The following is an 18,566-nucleotide window of genomic DNA, read 5'->3' as shown; positions in this document are numbered from 1 at the left end:
AATCACAGTGTGGAAAATGAGGCAAAATGTATGATTGGTCCTCATTCAACTCACATTCTTAAGGTCAAGATGGGTGCTCATACAGGGTGGGGGGCGGCAGGAGGAGAGAAAGAACAAAATGAAATTGAAAACTCTGAGCCCACAGCTAAGGGCAGATGAAAATCTCACAGCCCAGGACAAAGGATCTCCTCTTGTAAGCCCCATTGGCTCCATTAGAAGCCAGAGCTAGGAGGCACCAGTGGCCTGGACTTGGTTTTCTATTTGTGGTTGGTAATTGCTTATGAGTCTCAATTCCTTTTTGTGTTGTGTAACAATGTACATTCCAGAGCTAGGTAGAAAAGAAAATCCACTACAGATTTTTTTTTTTTTTTTGGTTCAGACAATAAGACAACAAGAGGTTGTGTGTGTGTGTGTGTGTGTGTGTGTGTGTGTGTGTGTGTACTTTAACTTCACTTTTTAAGAAGGTAAATGATAAAGAAGGGCAAAGAGAATAAGTTGAAAAAGATTAAACTTTGGTGTCCCCAGACACCAGAAACCCTCAGAAACCCCAGTCCCTCCCCCAGGACTTCCTCTAACCTTGCACAGACTCTCTTCTAAACTCTGTCCTAGTCTTGATTTGATTCCTAAGGAAACCAAACGAAGGCGCTTACTGTGTGATACCTAGCCTTCCATACATCTGCTCCCACTTGTCTATGAATCTTCATGGGATTTCTCAATGAGCTTTAGAACTTTCAAAGCCTGCCTCTTCTCCTCAGTTGCCTCTGTCTCCTGGCAGCCTGAGCCGTTTCACCTGTGTTTGAGATGTGAGAGTTAAGTTGAGGTTAAAAAAAAAAAAATGAAGCTTAAAAAAAATGCCTCAGACATTTTTTGCTAAGCCATAAATCAACAGTGGTTGAATTAAAACAGATCAAGCTTGGCTTGGGTTTAGACCTCCATGAGGTCTCTGGCTAAGCTTGAAGGGGGAAAAAGTTAATATTAAAAAGAAAAAAGGAAAAGAAAAAAGTCAGCTCCTGTCTGTGTCCAGTTGGAAGAGAGAAGATTCTGCCTAATGAGTCGGCCCTTCTAATCACCGCTCCAGTTGCATCCACATGACATTTGTTTTCTCCACATTGACCCCAGACTCGGGTCTCTGTTCTTCACCTTTTATTTGCACAAGACTGACAAAGAAAGAATCTGATTGGACAATGCAGAGCCCACCCTTCAGGTGGTGTCCACAGAACTGGTTCTAATCTGTAATCATTTTGTTTATTTGTTTTGTTTGTCGAGAGAGGGTTTCTCTGTGTAGCCCTGGCTGTCCTGGAACTCATTCTGTAGACTAGGCTGATCTGGAACTCATAGAGATCTGCCTACCTCTGCCTCCCAAATGCTGGGATTAAAGGCATGCACCACCCTGGCCTAATCTTTAATCTTCATGAGAACATATTCCTTGATGGGTGCCTGGTTTGGAACAGGGACCTCACCATGACAACCAATGACGCAAGGCAGAATGCTGGGACCAGAGGGTGGGAAGAGGTTTAGCAGGCAGCTAACCATCTATTTCTTCTGGGATGGGGCATCAAATTTAATGGAAATATTTGTTTTTAAAGGCAATTTGAAAGTTATTTGAAAGTCACCTGAGATTTTTTTTTTTGAGATGGTGTCTACACAGAACTATGACTGTTTTAATTATAAATTTTTTTTTTCTAAGAAGCAACATGAAGTTTCCAGAGCCACTGGACTTTTGAGAAGACATTGTACTCTCCAGGCACCACCACAGCATTTGAGTCTGTGAGTCCACGACTTTGGAATTCGCATTATTTGGGAGATGTAAGTATTTTAGAATTGTATGTGGGCTTCCCTAACTTGTTTTAATTCTATTTTTTGAAATCTTGGTTATCCAAGCTTAATGTTTGGGGACATATCTCAAAAGGATACCTACCCTGAAGTTGTAACCATCAAGGGGTCTGCCTTGCTTTCCTTTTGGCTAACATAATGACCAGAATGGTTATTTTACGGGCAATTTAAGCCCTGGAAAGCTGAAACACAGTGATATTTTACCAATATTTACATAAGACAGATAAGCATCCAACAGACCTTAAAAATCTCTACTTAACTCACTCAGCCAACATAACTTGAACTGAATCACATAAAGGAAATGAGAAGGTCTAAGGACCCAGAAGGTATACTTGGTTTCCGGTCTTGTCTGTGAATATATTTTATGTTTCTATTTAGTTGGTTTTTTATACATTTATTCAGTTATTTGGGAATGGGGCATTCTCATGCCATGCAACATTGTAAAGGTCAGATGACGGCCTGGGGGATGCAATTTTCTCATTCTATCATGTGGATTCCATGAACTTAGGTCAGCGGGCTTGGCAGCAAGTTATCTCCTGGGCCATCTTGCCGGCCTCTTGCTTACTTACTTACTTACTTACTTACTTACTTACTTACTTACTTACTTACATGAGACAAGGACTCACACCAGAGCTCATGCTGTCCTAAGTAACCCAGGCTGGTCTCAAACTTGCAGTAATCCTCCCAATTGCTGGGATTAAAATTATGAGTGTGAACCATGACACTCAGCTTGTTTCATCTCTCTGATGCAAAATTTCAAGAAGTTTTTTTTTCAAGCATGCTGAAACTTAACTGGCATGAGATGGCTGGAGTCCACCTTGCTGTGAGTGTGTACACTGACTCTTTAGATTCTTAGAGTAAATCTCTGCTAATTTTCTTTTTCTGAAATGATAGCACCCTTAGTTTTTTCTGAAAGTCCCAAAGCAATCCACCCTTCCCCGGCTACTTTCTTCTCTATTCTGTATCCTCTCTGCCTTTTGCAGTGGACCCAGATGTCTTAATTATAGTTTCTCTTGCTGTGAAGAAACACCATGACTACAGCAACTCTTATAAAGGAAAATGTTTAAGTGAGGGGGCAGCTTACAGTTTCAGAGGTTCAGTCCATTATCATCATTTCTGGGAGCATGGCAGCATGCAGGCAGCCGTGGTGCTGGAGGAAGAGCTGAGAGTCCATCTTGCATGGCAACAGGAAGTCAAACTGCAACACTGGGCAGTATCCTGAGCATAGGAAATCTCAAAGCCTGCTCCCACAGTGACATACTGCCTCCAATAAGGCCATATCCACTCCAACAAAGGCATGCCTCCTAATAATGCCACTCCCCATGAGATTATGGGGACCAGTTACATTCAAACTACCACACAGACCATGTCTCTTCATTTCTGTAGTTTTCAATTCTCTTCCTCTAGATATGTAAGCATTTAATGCATTTTCCTTTTGGGAGGGGAAGAAGGCAACCAGATATGGCTTACACACATTGAATGTAGGTGCTCACCTATTCACAAGTTAAATCAAAACCATACAATTATATACATTAAATATAGACTCCACTGGCTCACGAATTAAATTTCAAAAGCACATGATTGTTAACATGCTGTTTACTTCTCACACAGATACCAAGTTGTAGATGATAATACCAGACTAAATGGCTCTTAGAACTGCACTCATTCCAACCTTCAACTGAAGCAAAGATGATATTGTTTTCTAGTTTCTAATGATTTCTTTGGTTTACTCTTGGAATTTCACCAAATCCAGATTCAGGGGTGCCATCTTTCCTCATGTAGCCCCAGGAACTAGAAGAGGCCTTTGACCCAGCACATGTTTCTAACACCCACTAGCAAAAAGAAACCTCCCCGACTCCTTTTCCAATGTGCCAGATGCAGGACAGGCACAAGAAAGAAATGACAGCCATCCCTAGCCCATCCACATTCCGTGATTGGAAACCGGGAAACCATCTGGAGTTTCAGTTTGTTCCTGTTAAGTTGGTAGTAATGGGGCGTGGGAGATGGGTCTGTGAATAAAGTGCTTCCACAAAAAACATAAGGCCCTGAGTTCATATCCCTAGCATCCATTAAAAATTGTGTGTATCTATAACGCCAAGACTGGGAGATGAAGACAGGCAGATGCCTGAAGCTCACTGATTAGCCAGCTTAACTGAATCCATGCTCCAGGCTCAAAAACTGGGAGAGAGACAGACCTTAAAGGTGGTTCACTAGGTAAAAAGTGTCCTTACAAACTGAAAGATCTGAGATCTGTCTTCAGACCCCAAGGAAGAGACAGTGACTGAGAAAGACACTTAATACCAACCTCTGGCCTCTACACATACATGCGTATACATGTGCACACAAACACATGCACATGCATATAACACAAATGGCAATAATAATATTTCTCTCTGCCTTAATTATAGCGACTTTGTGCCTTACAGCATCACTCAGCAAATTGTTATAAAAATGAAGTGAGGGGCTGGAGATTTAGCTCAGTGGAAGAGCGCTTGCCTAGCAAGCACAAGGCCCTGGGTTCGGTCCTCAGCTCCAAAAAAAAAAAAAAGAGTGCATGATTGCTGTGGATTGCCGGGCAGTGGTAGTGCACGCCTTTAATCCCAGCACTCGGGAGGCAGGCAGATTTCTGTGAGTTCGAGGCCAGCCTGGTCTCCAAAGCGAGTTCCAGGAAAGGCGCAAAGCTACACAGAGAAACCCTGTCTCGAAAAACCAAAAAAAAAAAAAAAAAAAAAAGAAGTGAAAGCCCCCCATGGTGGCTCAGTTCTGTGATCGAAGCACTCAGAAACCTGAGACAGGAAGGATCCTGTGAGTTCAAGGCCAGCCTGGGCTACATGCTAAGTTCTAGCCCAGCCTGAGCTACATGCTAAGTTCTAGGCCAGCATGGAGGAGAAGAGAGAAAGAATTAAGAGGTTGTGTATCTTTACACATGGTACATAAATGATGAATTGCAGCTGTGGTCTTCATCCCTTGACTCCCTCCCGTGTGGTCCTTGTTGGAGAGGGGACTTCTAAATCTAATCTCATCCTCACGCATCCCTTCTACAGCGAGCCTTTCAGAGTTCGCTGCCCTCCCAGGACACCTATCTGTCTGCAGTGGAACCGTTTCTGGATAGCTACCAGTCACGCACAGGCAGGTTTCTCTGGTGGAAAGTAAACAAACAAAAATGTCTGTGTTTTGGAAGAGGATTTGGTGCACCACAATTTCATCTCTGCTGCCTCTGACTTGCAGCCACAGGCCAAAGAGTCAACACTAGACCCTCAGCCAGGACCAGGAGTGTCTCTGGTCAAGCAAGTTTGGTTTTCTTGAAATGAAAGCAAACTCCTGAGACTGCCACTTTGGATGATGGCTGAATGTGATTATTTAAGGGCATATGCACTTCCCCTTAAGTATAGATCCCAGTGTTGGGGCCATTTTAAAACTAGCCTGAAGATACTATGTAGGGCTGGATATGGTGGCCCTGGCTATGACCCAAGCACTCAGGAGGCTGAGGCATATTTAACACCAGCCTGGGACACACAGCAAAATCCTGTCTCAAAACAAAACAAAATGAAAGTATAAGATGGTGTTTTCCAAACTTGAGAGTGTCAGCCACAAGTATAGTTTGAAATCCATCCAGCAGGACATACTGGCAGGATAGGATAGTAGGCAATAGGACAGACCATACCAACATAAGGCAATGCTGAGTTTTGTTTTGGGAAACAGGAGTGTGATAGGAAATGCTTTTTAAAAATTGTGTGCTGACATGAAAAGAAGTTGAAAGCCCCTGAGACAGACTTAGAAGGAAGGGCCTTCATTCTTCCCAGAGTATTGCCTCCATTGAGCAAGAGCAATTTCTAGTTTTAAAAGTTGTTTCCCAGAGCCAAAAGTACAAACCCTGAAATGAAAATAGAGCCTCCTTCCATAACAAGATTTTCTCTTTCTTCCTTTAAATTTTATTTTGCTTTATTGAGGGGGGGCATTGCAGGGACAGAGGGTGGATATGAGGAGACAGGAGATGGGTGGGATCAGGATGCAGGATGTGAAAGACACAAAGAATAAATAAAAAGAAAGTTTAAAACAATGGAGCCTCCAACACGGCAGATTCTAAGCCAGAAACAAAACAAAACAGAACAGAACTGTTATGTGTTAGATTCTGGGATGCATTGTCAAATCAACCAAAACTGAAATTTTACAAATAAGTGAAGAGAGCAAACCAATAAATAAAGCAAGGACAGGAGCAGATTTGGTTATATAAACACTGGCCCAAGTGGAGAGGATTACTTAGAATTTCATTGAAAATTAAGAAGTAAGCTAACTCCTACAGTGGTTGGAGAATAAGTAGGATCTTCCAATATGTCGTTAATATTCCAATATGTCGTTAATATTCCAATATGTCGTTAATAAGTGAATATTCCTGAAGAGATGAAGAAATTTTTGTTGCAAGGATAACCAGCCATGATTTGCAGAAAGGATTGGGCTTCTAAGCTAGGAACACCCTCCGTTCTGGGGCTGTTCTGACTGGTAAAATGACGTTTAGATGGAGTGATAGAAACAGTGATCCAAGCTGTTCCACACTGGGGTGACAGAGTTGGTCCCTGTACTCTGAATCCCATACATTCTGTCCACACAGTCCATTCTCTACTGTCTTCTGCCCTGGCCCTTGGACTGGAGGCCTACCCCCAAAGGATGCATCGCCTGCCTCCCTCCAACCCTGGCTTCTGGTTGCATTTGCCGGGTGGAGATTAGCAATCTGGAGGAGAACAAGGCGGCACTGTGTCTTCCCTTCCCTTGCTCTACCTCAGTGCCTTCAGCTTCTGACCAGCTCCTGCACATCCCAGCCTTCCCTGAAGCAAAGCAGGCGCCTCCCTTGTCTTTGCAGGCCCAGGTCCACTCAGTGTCTCCATTTCCCTCGAAGGTTCCCTCAACCCCAACCATAAGTGGTTATTTGACACACACATAAATCTCTTAGTTTGAATTATCTGAGATACTATTTCCTTTGCGGACCCTCATGCATGAGTTAGTTTTTCTTTTAAATTAAAAACTGACACTAAACATAGAAGCCAAGAACTTTTCAAAGCACTATTTCTGTGTTCAATAGATTTAAAAGGTATTTTACGTTCACAAGACATGCTGGAATAATTTTAAATAGTATTTACAATGGGAGCATTGTAGTAGTTAGGTTCAGGTTGCTTGGTCTCTGGATAAAAATGTCCAGGGATAGGAAGAGATGGAATGAGATGAGAAGGGGTAGGATAGGGTGGGGTGGGGTGGGGTAGGATGGGATGGGGTGGGGTAGGATAGGGTGGGGTAGGGTGGAATAGGATGGGATGGGATGATGCTTTAGAGTTACTGTTGCTTCAATGAAACACCATGACCAAAAAGAAAGTTGGGGAAAAAAGGGTTTATTGGGCTTATACTTCCACACTGTAGTCCATCACTGAGGGAAGTCAGGACAGGAACTCAAAGAGGGCAGGATCCTGGAGGCAGGAGCTGATGCAGAGGTCATGGAGGAGTGCAGCTTACTGGCTTGTTCCCCCATAGCTTGCTCAGCCTGCTTTGTTATAGAACCCAGGACCATCATCCCAGGGGTGGCCCCACCCCCAGTGGGCTGGGCCCTCCCCTATCAATCACTAGTGAAGAAAATGTTCTACATCAGCCTGATCTTATGGAGGCATTATCTTAATCAAGGTCTCCTCCTCTCACATGACCATAGTTTATGTCAAGTTGACATTAATCTAGTCAGCACAGATAGGGTGGGATGGGATGGGGTGCAGTGGGGTGGGATGGGGTGCAGTGGGGTGGGATGGGGTGCAGTGGGGTGGGATGGATGGGGTGGGATGGGATAGGGTGCAGTGGGATGGGATGGGGTGCAGTGGGGTGGGATGGGGTGCAGTGGGATGGGATGGATGGGGTGGGAGGGCTGATAAGGTCCATTTGGGTGTCTAGAAAAGTGCCACAGAAGGAATGAATATGCAAGTCTTTCAGGACCAGAGAATGACTTGATTTAACAAGGGGAGTTTGATGGTCACTAAAGACAGGGGCAAATAGATCTGGCTTCCTTTCTCCAAGAGTTTTAATATGGAATGGAGAAGGAGAGGAGAATCTCCAAGAACAGACCTGTAGACACAGACACAGCTCAGAGAAGTTTCCTGGAAAGAGATAGAGCATGGTCTGTTGTTGAGCCCTCACCAAAGCCTGATGGTGCTGCATCAGTCCTGTTCTCTTTGATTTCTTTCCCTTGTTGGTGTTGGCATCGATGCCATCAATCTCAGCCTCTGGATGGACTCAGTCACCCTTCCCCAGTACATCTTTGCTTTCGGTATCACTGGGCTTGTAAATTTGGAGATTTTTCAATGTTTCGTTTCTAAGCCATCAGATCTAAGGTGCTGGAGTGGCCAGCACAGTCAATGACAGGGATGAACCAAACCATAGCCAGGTAGGGAAGACAGAGTCAGTCTGTCCCCTCAAAGCTCCCTAGCTACAGGGTCAGATCTTTCCTATGCATTGCTGTTCCCCAGTGCATGGAACATAAGAAATGTTCAATACATATTCATGTAGTACGTTTTGGTATCAGATATTGATCAATAGCTTATTTAAAAAAAAAAAAAAAAAAACTTTTCAGGATGAATTGTGAGCCTAAAGGCCAGGTGAGAAAACTAATAGGAAGCACATTCCTCTAAAGTTAAGGGACATTATGACTCCAAACTTAACTTGAAACACTTCACCCAAAATTAGAGCTACCATTGAGGAAGTTCCTTGGACTTACAGAGGCTCGGGTATCCCCTCCTGCCTCCCTCGCCAGATGAAAGGAAGCCCATCTGGTACAGGCCAGAAACCAGATGTGCACCAGCAACCAGCATAAAGGTCCCCTGTGCTCACTATTCCTGTCTAGGAAGTCAGAGAACTTTTGGGAAACGCAGAGAAATGGCCAAATTGGTTTGCCATGGAATGTAGAAACCCAACTGACCCCATGATTGGATTTCATCCTCCGACCACAGGAGTGCCAGGCAAGGAAACTGACTGAAGTTTTCCCCATCTAAAGCCCATTAAGACGAACTGATTGACTTCAAACTTTCAGGTTTTAATTTGCCTTTTACCCAGAAGGTCCCTAGGGAAATCTGGAAGCAGCCCTTCCTCCTAAAACTGGTTTAACTCTTTTACACGGTTTCTTTGAAGACAGCATTGTGTGAAGAAAACTTTCAAGGCAATGCATACACTATTTTTTAATTGTAGAAGAAGTATCATATTTACTGTAGAAAGTGCTAGAAATCCTAAGAAAGCATTGAAGCATTTTTCATTTTGGATGCAATTCATCCACCCAAAAATAACATCATCATTGATATTTTGGTATATTTCTTATTATATTTTATGAGAATATATGTGGGTGTGGGTATATATTTTAAAAATCAGTAATAATATTTTTCTAGTATATATTACCCTGCTATAATGAACATCCCGAAACATCAACTCTTTCTGCATCTCTCAATACTTTCCCCTATGTTTAATTTTTCTTTAAATTAATACCTGCCTTAGTTTTTTTCTTTTCTTTCTTTCTTTTTTTGAGATTATAATTTGATTATAACATTTATCCCTTCCCTTTCTTCCTTCCAACCTTCCCATATACCCCCACACTCTTCTTCAAATTCATAGCATTTTTTAACTAATTGTTATTGTATACATATGTGTACATATACATATGTATACCCACATATACACATATGGACATATGTGTGTGTTCCTAAATATTACCTGTTTGGTCCACATAATGCCACTTGAATGTATGTTTTTAGGAATGAGCATTTGGTACTGGATAACCAATTGGTGTCTCTTCCCTGAGGAAGGCCACCTCTCCCACTCTCAGGTTTCCCCAGTTAATTATGCTTGATTTTTAATAGGGATCAGTTATCAAGGCTTGGTCACACATGCCTGGAGTCCCAGGGCAGAGGCAAGATTTTGAGTTCAAGGCCAACCTGAGCTACGTAGAGTTGGAGGCCAGTCTGGGCCACATAGTGAGACTTTGTTTAAATATATATATTATAAATATAAAATATATAAATATATATTTATTTTTTAATTGGAGAAAAGAAAAGGAATTAGTGAATCAAAGATGTAAACATTGTTGAGAATCGTAATACACATCATCAAACTGCTCTTGGGGAAGGTTGTGTTGACTTCTGCTTGCTCTGAGGGTTTGATTTCAGTTTTGCAGGAGTTCCTTTCCTTCCTCCAGGGTCTCAAAAGCCGAGATTCTAGCTTGGCAGCTGAATGGGAAGATCTGCCCAGGGCCATTGGTGGAGTCCTACATAACTCTCCGGAAGTGAAGAGCTGGGGGGAGCAGCTTAAGGATTCTTTCCACCCGAATATTCCATGATTCTATGAGTCAAAGACTGCCTTCTCAAGGGTCCCCAGTCTCCAGCCTTCTCCTTTATTTGAGCACCAAGGAGGCTGGTGTTGGACAGTACCAAGGTGTGTTTTGTTTATTATAATTTCAGGTCTGGAAATAAAACCACATAAATACCTGCTGAGGGAAGGGCTTTTTGTTTGGTCTGTTGACAATCAGTCAACTGGGAGAAGGAGACAGGACTTTACACACCTTATTAAAGGTCTGGGGCAGGGGCTGGAAAGATGGCCAATGGTAGCTTACAACTGCCTGTAACCCCAGTTTCAGTGGATCCAACAGCCTTACACAGACATACACACAGGCAAAATACCAATAAAACACCAGTGCACATAAAATAAAAATAATTAAAAAAAAAAAAGGTCTCAGAAGGCAGGATCAGGCATGTTCAAGGTAGATGACTAGTCCAGGTTTCTTACTGTAGTAGACACGTGATGGCTTTTGGATACTCTATGATGCTATTTTCTTCTCTACACTTTGGGAGTCTCTTCTCTCCCATGGAGCTTTGAAACAATGGGTATTTTCTTCCTCCTGAAAGCCAAATACTTAATTTTCCAGCATCTCTTGTAGTAGAGTGAGGTATATGACCTAAATTGAGGCAAGTAGATGCCTACCCAGACCAAGAACTAGGTAGGAACTGGAAACTTACAAAGCAAGGTAAAGAGAGAGTTCCTCCTGGAGAGCTGTCGCAGTGGCACTGTTCAGTGTCTACACAGTAGTAGCGGTGGTGGCAGTAGCCCCAGGGTCCAGGACTGGCAGTGCTGGTGTGCAGTTCTGCACAGTGCATTTGTCTTTGGATAACTTCTCCAAAGCCCATCCCTGCCTGCCCTGTTTTCCAGAGTAAAGGAATGAAGTCATTTTGTCACAAGCTGTTGATAACATTAGCGTGGTTATAATAGTCATCGATGGAGTGACCTGCTGGACTTGGTGCTTGGAGACACACATACTGTGCCTTCAGTCCTCATGACACAGCTCTGCAAGGCATGGGCCCTCTCTGTTTCTCAGAGAAAGAACCTGACATTTCAAATGCTCAGCCTTTTGGCTACATTTTCACAAGGAATTTAAGCTTAACAGGGACGAAACTGAAAGGACTGTGTAGACACTCAGAGGATTCTGTGTAGACCAACGTGTGGACCCATCCCAGTCATTTTGATTAAAACAAAACAATGAGATGGTTTGAGATTACAGAACCAAAGCCCAGACCTGGAACCCCATGAGTTTAGTCAAAGGAGTCAAATCATATACCCTTCTCAGACTGTGAAGTGTAACCAACACATGGTGGTATTTATCATCATCTTAAAAATCCCTTTACTAAACATGTACCTGTCCCCACCATCACCCAGAGATAAAGGGCTGAGCAGCAGCTGCTGATTCAGGCAGAGCCCAAGACCAGTCTCAGATGTTCTACAATTTGGAGAAGCACAAGACCTATTTTTTTTTTAATAGTCTAATAGTTCAGTTTTACTGTCTCTAGGCACTAGGAGAAAAAAAAAATCCAAAGGTCAAAAATGAAAATTCTAGTCTCACCCCATGCAGCTAGAATGACATTGAAATGACAGGAAAATGTGGGTTATGTGAGGGAGGGCAAGGGGGACATGCCCGCACACAAGCTGCTCCTCTCCAAGCTGGAACCCAGAGCTCCAGGCATCTAGAAGGTTCGGCTTCAGCACCCAGGAAGGTCCCCTGTTTGTTGGCATGACTTAAAAGCCAGTCGGTCTGCCCTGGCTTCTGAAACATTACACCAGAACAAACGCCTGGTTTTCATCAAGCATCCTCAAAAGGAGCCTTCCACTAATTTAAGGGAAGGTGTTTTGCTTGAGTGTTTTCGGCTTTGGCGCGTGGGATTCGGAGGGGTTGGGCAGTGGTTGAGCCAAATGCAGGAACCGTTGGAAAAGGAGGGAGGAGAGTTCCTTGAACCCTTACAGCAAAGCCAAAATAAATGGCTACTCTCATTCTCTTGAGAAAACAGTATGACAATTTTTTTTCTTTAAAAAGAAAAAGAAAAAAACAAAAAAAAACCCAAAAAACTCTGATGCAACTGACCAGAGAAAGTCGAAAGAGGAGGCCTGGTTCAGGATACAAAAAGTCTGGGCCCACTCCCGAGGCCTGTGAAGCCACCATGTGCCTGCATCAGGGGAAAGGGCGGAAGTGGCTTTGGACAGGTGCCGCCCTGTGCAGCTCGTGAACAGACCTGAGTTTGGACAGATTAAAGATGGCTCCAGCAGATAGGGCAGGAGCAGTGCTGTCTGGGCATCCACCCAAAGCTCGCGTCAACAGTGGTAAAGCGAAAACGCACATGGACAATCCTGGATCAGCGGTGAAGATTTTGGAAGGAAGTCACTGCGAAAAGCCAGAGCATGAGACGGGAGTGATAAATCAGGCCTGGGGAAGTCTGGATTGAAGGATGCGGCTGCCCGGTGGCTCACGCTGAGCCAGCGGGAAGCACACGTGGGGGCAGCCGGCGTCGATGCCTGCACCCTCCCAGCTTATTCTGGCTGTGAGAAAATGAGAATATCTTGGCTGAAGATATCAGGGCAGTGAGAGATTCTTTTTTTCAAAAAAAAAAAAAAAATTTTTTTTAAGTCTTTCTCCAAAAGGAGGCCAAAGGCCTGTGGCTTCTTACATCAGAACATAACGATGGTACCTCTAGAATAGAGGCTGGGAACTAGGGATCACTAGGGGTCATTTTCATTGCCTGAAAAGCTGACAGAAACAAGGAAAGGGGTGGAGGGAGGAAAAGCCAGTCATTATCTTTCATAAATGCTTCCTTGGGTATCACATTGCTTGTGTGGATAGGTGAGTGGTTTAGTTTAATGAGGACATGTTAACCAGAACAATTCTCAGTTGACACAGGATTGCAGTTAAAAGTCCAGCACTTAGAATCAGTCTGTAGGACATCAGTCTCCTATCTGCACTGAGTGTATAAAAATCCTTGACCCATAAAGCGAGACTTAGTCACAAGCCAGGGCACAGCAGCAGGGTCATTCACATCTGCTTCAGACAAGGACTACTCTGGTAAGGATGGCGGCACTTTCAAGGCGAAGACTCACACTTCTCTGAAAGCCCTGCCTGAATGGCCCAGGGACAGCAGAGAACAATTTGTTAGTTGTGTTGGTTAGAAACAGATCTACTTTAAAATACCTATGTCCTGGTCTGGCAAGAGGGCTCCAAAGGTAAAGGGTGCTTGCTGCACAAGCCTGGTGTCCTGAGTTCAATCCCTGGAACCCACATAAAGGTGGAAAGAGAGAACCAGCTCCACAAAGTTGTCTTTTGACCTCCACACACATGCTGCAGCAATGTATCATCATATCCATACATTCACATAATAATAATAATAATAATAATAATAATAATAATAATAATAATAATAAATAATTTAAAAATCAAAATTGTCCTTTGTATTCTTAACCAATGCATCTTCCAACCTACCCCAGCCCTTCACCCTACACTAAGTCCGCATGTTCTTTAGAGACCTGGGAAAGACATAGTAAAAAGCAGACATTTCTTTGGCAGTAGTAATTTTTCATTGCCAAAGCATAGGCCAGCTTTCAAGACTTTTAACACAAGGCCAGGCCTTTTCTGGGTGGGTCAAAGGCATGTCTTTCTGTGCCTTTCTGACCAGGTCTTTCCCTTGTCTAGAATTTAGATTACTTCTTCAAACACTAAGGAAAAAGCTTTATATAATATGGCACCAGCTTCCACTGGACCCTCAAGCATTGCCAAAACAGTCTATATAGGTAAAAAGCAGCCCTACTCCCCCTCCCCCACCCCTGCCCAACCCTGGACCAAGAGGTCTGGAGAAGGTTTAGAAGCCGTTGTTTGTCGCTACACAGAGAAAGGATGTAACTCACGTGTGTGCAGTAGGATGGGGTAGTCTCCTGTGACAACCAAGTCCAAAATGCCAAAAGCTGCCCGCTGCTTAACCTCTCCACTTTGGAGTAATGCCTCCAATCTGCGTTCCTGCCATGTCCCCTATCTAGAATGCTTGTGACTCCGCCCCACTTTCTGTAGCAGGAATCCTAACATCTTATTAATAAAATCAAACCTGAGCCAGGTATTGGGGTGAATGCTGGAAGATCAGAGAAGCAGAACAAGCCACAGCTACCTCACCTTGCCAGTTCCTCAGCAGTTCTTGTTTCCTCAGACTGGACGGCTCTCAGCTGAACTGCTGCTCAAAAGCCTAAAAGCTTAACGAGCCAAAAGCTTCTAGTTTCTGGTCCTCATACCTTATATACCTTTCTGTCTTCTTTTCTTTTTCTTTTTTTTTTCCGCTTTTTTTTCGAGACAGGGTTTCTTTGTAGCTTTGGAGCCTGTCCTGGACTAGCTCTGTAGACCAGGCTGGCTTCGAACTCACAGAGATCCACTTGCTTCTGCCTCCCGGGTGCTGGGATTATAGGCGTGCACCACCACCGCCAGGCTCCTTTCTGTTTTCTACCATCACTCCCTGGGATTAAAGGTTCACTTTCTGGGATTAAAGGCATGAGTCACCATGCTTGGCTTTATCCTTGAACAGATGGATTTCTGCCTCTGAAATTCTAGGATTAAAGGTGTGTGCTACCACTGCCTAACCTCTATATTTAATATTGTGGCTGTTCTGTCTCTGACCCCAGGTAAATTTATTAGAGTGCACAATATTTCTGGGAACACAATACCACCACAACTTTCTCTTGCTCAAAGACCTTGCTCAGAATTGATCTCGCTGCAACAGAACACATGGTTCATTCTTTACATCCTCCCTTGAACTGGCTGGCCCCCATGGGGAAATCCTATTCATACATCTCTTCACACATCTGGACCTGCTCCAGTGGTGGAGAGGTAGGCCTCACTTTGACATTCCTGGGGTCCCTCATGGGGTTGTCACTATGTGAGACTCAGTATGTACTGATGGAGGAAGAAAGACACATTCTTGTCTATGAGGATGTGTGAGGCAGCCACTGGGGACAGGAGTCTGTCTTCCAGATGAACTAACTGTACAACAGCCTTCTAAGAAGCACCATGAGGTCACATTGTTACCAGTAAACCCAGACCCCTTTAGTAACCTGGGAGATGTTACTAAAATGTCTACTCATTTCTTTCCCATTTTCCCCGCTCTGTGAACTCAATGGTTTTTTTTCTGGGTCATTAAAAGTTGTTTGATTTGGTTAATACCTTATTTATTTAATAGTGGATTCCACTCTGGAAGCTGAGCTCAAGAGTGAGGAAGTGAGGTTGCTATTTCTTTGATAGAGATCTCCTTGGCTCCAGGAATCTTAGTCCAGGCATGCTTTGGGCAATAGACCCAACCTGAACATTTAGATTCCTCAGGGAAGTGCTGTAGCAATGGAGACAGACATAAATAGCCACGTGTAAAGTGGAAGGCTGAAAGAGCTAAACAGAGGTAAGGGTGCCCGGCTGGAGTAGAGGAGGAGCTAAATAATACGTGACGATCGACCAGAACCCAGCAATCAGTTGGAGGACAGAGGAGGCAGCAGAGACACAAGTTATTCAGATAATAACCATCTTTGTGTTCATTTAGATGCTAGTCCAAACTGTGATTGTTACAGCCAACTGCCTGGCATTTATTACTTACCATACTGGTGTCCTTCAGCCCATTCTGCACACTGCTATGGGGATAATATTCTGAAAACAATCTTCATGCCTGTTGAAACATGAAACAGTGAGCTTTCACTAGCATCCTGTAATCCACACACCAAATTCTAGTATGTGGGATACAGCACAATTGGTGGAGTGCTTTTCTAGCATGCAGGAGGTCCTAGGTTCAACTCCTAGGATTCAATAATCTGAGTATGGTGCTATACATCTCTAGACCCAATCTTGGAAGGTAGGCACAGGGGTATCATAAGTTCAAGGTCATCTTCAGTAGTATAGTGATTTTGAGGCTTGCCCAGTCTATTTGAGACCCTGTCTCTAAATAAAAGAATATATATACCAAACTCTTGGGCTTGGTATCTGAGGGTTCCCCTAAATTCCTACTGTGGACCTAACCACCCTGTTTCCTGAGCCCACCCTGTACCAATCTGTCATTTTGGGCAAGGTGAGTGGCTGGCTGAACATGAAGAAGAAATTCTGTCACCTTTGTGAATGTGACCAGTTACTTGTTTTCTTTGCTCTAGACTCCTCCAATGCTGCCTTTTCAAAACGTTAGGTTTCTCCTAACAGAAACTCAGTTTCCCAAGCCAGCCATGCCAGTGTCTCAGCCAGGTTCTGAAATACCGGCTGTCAGCTGCACATCACCACTGAGCCCTGATCTGGAGGATGGCCCAGACCCTTCAAACAGCTTCCGGGGCTATGACTTTCGACACTACAGGCCTGTCGATGTTCCTGAGGACAGAATCAACATTGCAAAGTCCATGTGAATTGAGCCTTCTTTATACTTTAGCTTTTCTCTTCACTGACAGGTTCCCCCAAACTCTCTTGAACTTAATTTAAGTCAAGTTAAAAAGAGTTTTAATCTTGTTTTTGTTTTTGTTTTCTTTTTTATTTTTTTTTTCAAGACAGGTTCTCACTATGTAGCTCTGGCTGTCCTGGAACTCACTATGGAGACCAGGCTAGCCTCAAACTCACAGAGATCCACCTGCCTCCGTCTCCCAAGTTCTAGGGTTAAAGGCATGTGCCACTATGCCTGGCTAGTTTGTTTTTACAGTGTTCTAGTGGGCAAGAACCCAAGTTCAAAGCCTTGTCCTGTGATGGCTATAGACAGGGTGCTGAGAGCACCTGGCTGAGGATGTCTCCCAACACAGCCAAAGACTTCTCAGATCCATCCAAGGCATGGAAGTACAGACCTAAGCAAGACCCCTAGTAGCCTGAGGCCATCCACAGGGCAGCCATTTCTGTGCATACCACTCTAGAACACAAGTGGGGTTTTTCTCCTCATGGTGAACTTGGGCTGACGTCAAAGGAGCTGACCCCTAAATTATCTCCACTATAGTCTAGACAAGTACAGTTATGTTATTTAACCTCTGGGTCTTTGTTTCCTCAGCCATAAACTCCAGATATACCATTCATCTTGTAGGATTCTTCTAAAATTAGAGATGGATGACAGAAAGATAGATAGATAGATAGATAGATAGATAGAAAGATAGATAGATGATAGAAAGATAGAAAAGTAAATAGATAAATAGATAGATAGAAAAGAAGGAAGAAAGGAGAAAGAAAGATAGGTAGATAGATAGATAGATAGATAGATAGATAGACAGATAGATAGAAGTGGATGGATGGGTGGGTGGATGGATGGATGGATGGATGGATGGATGGATGGATGGGATAAAATACAGAGAATATGACAAATAACTACTGATGGTGGTGACCTCTAGACCACCTCTAGTTGTTAGGGTTCCTAATAGCTAATCAGAACTCCATAGAGGCAGGAAGTCATGGGGACATAGCATAACTCCACAGTGAGCAGGAAAAAGCTGGGCTTCATTTGCATTTAAAATGTTATCTTCTATTCTACAATCCACTATGACACAAACCTGCTCTAACCCCACACAGATCTCCACAGAACTCTGGAAGTGATATCTCTGCTCTGGTTTCCCACACACAGCCTACATTTTGTTCAGCACTGAGGCTCACACTCAGAGCCTCACACACACTGAGCACGTGCTCTCTCCCAGCCCACATCTCTACTCATGTTTGATTTCTCGAGAATCCACATGCCCTTCTCATTGTGTGGGACCAAGGGTCACAGTGACTTCAGCAGTCACTCTGGGCGTTCCTCTCCTGTCCCTTACAAATCTTCCCCTTCCTCTCCGACCTCCTGACCGAACAGTCCCTAGCCATGGCTCCCCTGAGGTGGGTCCTTCGTAAATACCTTTCGAATGAACAAAAACTGTCACTATTCACTCTCTTGCAAGCCCTTTAAAAGAATGCCACCAACTCAGCCCCTGTCCCGGCCTCATTGGGAGACATGCAGCCCCTCTATGCAGTGCAGGTCAACCAGAAAGAGAGCTGTAAAATCTGAGCAGCCCAGTCCACGGAGCCACAAAAGCAGTGAACCTTGTTTTTCCTTCCAGCCTCATAACCTCACCAGAAAGACGGACCACCTTTAACTAGGTCAGCCCAATTTCACAGTCTTCACTCAGCGCTCACCCCTTTATTATCATGGTTCTCAGTTGGAGGCACAACATTTACTGTGATGATTTATGTCTGAAAGAGCGAAGGATTTGTCCATTCTTGACTGAATTGTACAAGACCTTCCTGTATAGAAAGTACATCATAGAGGACAATAGCATAGCACTGGCCTGTCTTCACTGGGGGATTTTTCTCAAAGGAATCCTGGGCTGGCTAGAACTAAAGTCCTGGCAACTTGGAGATAAAAGTCAAGGAGAAAGGAAAAGCACTTTAGCGAAACTCGTCC

Source organism: Onychomys torridus, chromosome 1 (assembly GCF_903995425.1).
Source record: "Onychomys torridus chromosome 1, mOncTor1.1, whole genome shotgun sequence".
NCBI lineage: Eukaryota > Metazoa > Chordata > Mammalia > Rodentia > Cricetidae > Onychomys > Onychomys torridus.
Note: the sequence above shows the minus strand (reverse complement) of the source record.